Source organism: Trachymyrmex cornetzi, unplaced genomic scaffold (genome assembly GCF_001594075.2).
Source record: "Trachymyrmex cornetzi isolate Tcor2-1 unplaced genomic scaffold, Tcor1.1 scaffold78, whole genome shotgun sequence".
Lineage (NCBI taxonomy): Eukaryota > Metazoa > Arthropoda > Insecta > Hymenoptera > Formicidae > Trachymyrmex > Trachymyrmex cornetzi.
In genome coordinates, this window is record NW_017300113.1 from 88,361 (window position 1) to 94,360 (window position 6,000).

Genomic DNA, 6,000 nt, shown 5'->3' on the forward strand with positions numbered 1-6,000 from the left:
GAGGGAGAGGGAATATTTCACTCGCATGCGTTTCATTAATAGAGTTTATGAAAACATGAGGCCGTCCTTGTCGAGTGCATCGCTCCCTCGCGCGTTAAATGGCAGCAGCCTTGTTCTCAAGGAGCGTTTGGTACCGAGTCTCCAGAACAAATTGAGTTAGCGGTGCTTTCTTAGCCACAGAAAACTCGAACTTTTAGAAACAGTGATATTTTCGGCAATAATATGCAAAAATAGCTCTAAAATACGAAATAATTTAATTAACATTTTATATCGTATATTTTTGTAATGTTTCTTGTAAACAATCTGTTAAGGTAATCACAAAATTTCTCCTTGATGCAACTATGCTAATTTTCAACGTTACGTGTACGCTCACTGAGATATATTATCGCGAATTTTCCCAGCATCTCTTCTGCGACGAGGGAAATATATCGTTGCGTCAGACGCGATTTATGCTCGGCGCTCGCGACACGTTGTTATTTGTCATTTCGTTACAATTAATCTTGAAACCGTCGCAAAGATATTTGGAATATTTGAAAATTATTGCTCGTAGTTAACGAAATGTGAAATTTCGAATGATAAACGAAATTTGATGTGGGAAACATCGTAAACGTGTTAGTCTATTAGAAAAATATATTGATTGATATTAATGTTAAAATATTTTTTCCATGTTTTACTACATTTTCTATGTGTATACAGGTAGTGTACATCGGACGTTCAATCGTTGTTTTTGCCGCATTATGTTTCCCACGTTTTCCATAAAACCATGTCTTTCGTATGATCATTGGAATTTTAATGGCTTTTGGTTAGATTTATTGGCGAGTTTAAGGAGGATCTCCGTTATATTAATTGCGCTACGTCCCGCAATTATACGAGGCGTGTTATAGCTATGCGTTTACGGATTGCGGCCGCGAGATATTCTAATTAAATTAGCTAGTTGGAAAGTTCTATTCTACTAGCGGATTATAAATTAGATTATACCAACCGATTGTTTACAAAGTTGAATAATTGAGCACGATTAACGCGTTAATTACGTGCCGCAGTGCACCTAGACGTATTTCCTGTGACGATAAATAATATCTGTAAACTAAACTATTATACTCCTTTGTGTGCAAGTGCAATTAACTTTAAGTAGAATGTGATAAGATTCTACTTAATTTACCCTCCGGATATCAAAATTTGTGACACTTACTGATGTTGAGTCTGTATAGTTCACTTAATTTATGTTAATTAAAGAGTATTAACTAACTTCGAGGAACTAAAATAACATAACTCGTACAAAAAGAATAAATATTAAATACTTTAATAATATTAAGTATTTTAATAAGAATAATTTAAATTTGCAGACGTAACATAGAGAAAATTGAATTGACAGTTTTGAGAGATTTATTATTAAATGGGTTCAACAGACTCATCGTTTGTTCCGAAAAGTTAATGATTCGATATTAAATATTGCTTTCGTTTTCATGATTCATACAGTTTGAAGGTCGTGTTTCGATTACCTGAGAAAATCTACAGTATATAAAATTATTTAATTTTTACCATTATTTTTGAAGTGGCAATTTCATCATCAATCGAGGTCAAGCGCAACTAACGAATATGCTGTAATATGTATATTTACATATGTTGTAATTTTTTCAATTTTCCAATTTTTCGTAACGGCCTAATCTAAAAAATCACGGCAGGAAAATTAAATTTCTAGAGTTCGATATCGTACACGCCGCACGCATATCAAATGAGTATGTCCATCGCATTAGGATAAATAGCTGCACGATTGAGTGCCACACGTGACGCAAATTGCTCGCGGGAATTTTAATACAATTTATCTTAAAGGGAAGGAAAAAACGGACCAGCGTGTGCTCGCGACGTTTCGCTATCGTATTCTTTTCTCCTTCGACGCTCAGCATGAGCGTTGATAAGCTCGTCGTTTTCGCGCAGCAAGTGTCGCACTATTCCAACGCACTCGTGTGCAACGATAGAGAAGACCCGTCTTTGCCTCCGTCGATCTTTTCCCTTTCTCCTCCTGCTTCCCGCCTTCCCTCTTTTCTTCCTCCTCTTCCACCGCCATCGCTCGTATCCTCTTCTTTCATGCGAGGCATCCATCCTCGTCGTCTTCCCGTTTTCTTGCGAGCAATGCATACGCTGACGAACGAGCTGAAGCTATGTACACGGTGACTCATAAATACAGTGATACTGTTATCTTGAAGCATTTCCATATTTTTCTCTTATCCTTTGCGCAAGTGAAAGTATCAGACAAAATGAAGCTAGATTTGTTTCTTCGAGCGTTCTTCGGTTTTCGTTAAAATATGCGCTTTTAAGACACGCGTGTAAACAGATTTGACTCGCGAGCAAAGATAAAACTTTCGGATCTGTTGATTACATTGATTTTACAACATTTTAACCTACGATAACTATGCGATACTGGCGATCTCATTAATAAACGTGGCATAAAATATTACGTAAACTTGTTTCCGAGTATTTGATATTAACGCAGCTTGCACAAGGCTTTATCGCAACGTATATAACTTAGTAAATTAGCTAACATTCGCCCCAGTGTTATGACATAAAAAGAGATACAGAATTTATTTCTCAGATAAGTTTGTCCGGCAATTAATAAAGAAGTGAAGAAATCGGGATAAACCAGATAAACAATTATTGCTTTTACACAGTGCTATTTATATTCGTCTTATGTAATATTGAATAAAAAATGTTTAAAGATAATTATGTAATAAGAGTAATGTAAAATAACTATCTTTTTATTGTAATTTATCAAGACAGTATCAAAGATAAAATTACCCCTTAATTACAACAAAAAACTAATCGCTAATTCTATTTAAATACTTTTGTAAGATATTATATTAATTATTTTATATCACACATGTTTTTGAAATATACTCGTACACTGTAAAAAATAAAATGTTAATTTTAACTTACAGACATATAGTGGACTTTTTGAGACACGCAAATATGTTAAAATTAACATAAAAATGTTAATTTTAATATTTTTGCATGTCTCAGGAAGTCCACTGTCCGTAAGTTAAAATTAACATTTTATTTATTACACTTACGTCTTTAAATTGAAATTAACATTTCATTTTTTACAATGTGTTCTGTAATACATGACGAAAATAAAAGTAGCAGTTGGGTCTCATATGTCGAATTCTTAATGAGCAAACCGACCTTCTGATAGTCGCAATTCTTAATGGCAACATTCTTTCGAAGATCACACCGTATATACGGTTGCGTCTTCAAACAGGAGATAGAGTCCGTCTACCGTAACCTTGCACCGTGGAATCAAGTGTTGCTAACCGCGGTAACTTACCTCGTAACCTAGAACATCGAAAAATACCGTCGACAAGCGGCGTGTACGCGCTAAACAGTGTAATTTACCTTGACGCGTCTTAATCACGCTAAGATCTATGATTTGGTCCTTGCGAGACGGCGTTGCTCAGGAATCTACAAATGGCCGCAGACCTCGCTTGCGCAATGTGCAAATCGGTTCCCGAACACAGAGGCACTTGGAATGATTGACACGACGACACGATACTTTTTGACGCTCGATTTTTAATCATCATTTATACAAAATATTAATAATTCTAATTACAATATCATTATCTTATCCGCGACGTGATTTAAATCTTTAAAACTTCCTCCAGTTTTATTGTACATGTCGCAACTTCCTTCTACCTAAAATATGGTATCATTAGAAAGCGCTGCGACAATGTGACACAATTAGCATTGTGCTCTGATAATTATATTCAACAATGAACGTTGTAGACTTAGCAAAGAAAATAGTGTGCGGCCCTGTGACTCGTTATGAGTCTGCGACAACAATCATTAATCTCCGGAGACAACGTATCATTTCATAATTATCCATTAATTGTTTATGACACGTACCTTAGTTGTAATCCTCTAATCGGAATCAGCGGTAACAACTAATCAATGTCTCCTACGGGAATTAGATTATATTAATTATAAATATAATCGCCATTTTCTAAGGTACAGAAAAGAATGCGACATGTGCGTATACATGAGAAGAAAAAATAAAAGCATATAGAGAAACACTTAGTGATTACTTATTAACTATTTATATGCTTCCTCAATTCACTCTCTAGATCATTATGAGAGGCTTATAGAACTTAGTTCCTTCTATATAAATATTTCTAATATTAAAAGTGAAAGTGTGTGTATGTGTGTTCAGAAGAGAAAGTTTTAAATATGATAGGAAAAGAATTAATCTTTGAAACCGTTTAAAATTTTTTAATATATGAGTTAATTTAAATGTTAGCATTAAATACACTAATAATTAAGGTTCTGGAATGAGTTCTTCGACCGTTTAATTTTTTGAAGCCATTTGAATTACAGAAGAAGTGTTTTTCAACTTTTTATATGTCATTGCAGTTGCAATGAATTGATATTTTAACAACAAAAAGATTGGATTTATCTATCAAAGATGACCATAAAAGAGAGAAGGAGAGAGAAAATTTTTTTCGACTTGACATAAAACATTGACAATCGTCTCTTTGCGTGCAATGTAAGTATAATCACCGAGTGATATGAAGACACGGTTTATTATATCACGCGTTCATTCACCCCTCTCAACCTCCTTATCTCGCGCGCCCCATCTCTCGACCTCTCCCTCTCGTTCGCTTTTAACAGTACTATTGATAATTCTAATTCATCGTTTCCCTCGGGTATCACTGCTCTCTTCGTCTATCTGACATCTCTGCGAGTATTTTGTGACAGATAACTCGCCAACGAGTTGTTCTTAATATATCTTTTCCTTTTTTTTATATCTACTTTTTAAAAATCGACTCTATAATATAATCGTGTTTAAAGTTCGAGGATAAATAAATCAAGTAGTCAGGTCCCATCTGTGGCCTCTTAAAAACTAAAGATATGGTCGCAAAAAATATCTAAGTTTTACTCGAGGGAATAACCGCACTAGCTGAAATATTGTTCCACAGATTACATGATTTCATCTGATTACAAATAATTTTTTTCACTACTATGAAGTAATTTGGTAAAATGTACGATTTTATTTAATATCATACAATGATTTCTCGTGGTTGCATATGTAATTATCGGATTATAAATAGAGATTTTATATAAATTTTATAATGATTTCGAGGATTCTGTCCCACGATTACATGAAGTGATTACCCCCTCGGTTTTACTTTGTCAAGATGAAGAGAATTACACTGCTTATATAAATCTATAGTGTCAAATTTATTGCTCCTATTCAAGTTTTACTTTTTCAAGATGAAGAGAATTACACTGCTTATATAAATCTATAGTGTCAAATTTATTGCTCCTATTCAATGTATCGTTATTTTATACTTATAAAACAATGGGGTCAAACAATTAAAAAAAACAGTCCAAATTGAATTAAATTTGACAGCAAAAAGTATCTAAAATCGAATCGTAAAATGTTTTTTGCGTCTAAAAGACAAATTCGAAACGTCTTGTGTTACAATTTTAGACTTGTTGTCTGGGATAAAACTGTCATGATGTATGACAGCTAGAAGAATCATCTCATTTATATATTATACGGTCTAATAGCTTTAGTTATGGTAGTTATTATAATAGTAAAGTGCGGAAGCAATTACTGACTACTAATATACTTCAGATGTACATAGAACATAAAAAATAAAAAAGCTCATTTTCATCGGTAAGTTCAATCTAGCCGCGTTTGCGCAACACCGTCCGGCCCTGACGGAGAGGCTCGGTGAGATGAGTATGTTTGAAAATGTGACCGAGTCGAGAGATCCGAAGGAGTGAGGAGATGGCAGAAAGGGAGGAGATAGTGGCGTCAAGGAGTGAAACAGCGAACGGAGAGACGGAAAGAAAGGTGGAGGTTGAAGGAGGAAAACGTGTATGAGAAATGTACGGATACACGAGCGCGAAAGGGACGATTATAGCGATGGTAAGGAGAGAAAGATAGAGGAGAGAAGAGGAGAGAGAGAGAGAGAGAGAGAGAGAGAGAGAGAGAGAGAGAGAGAG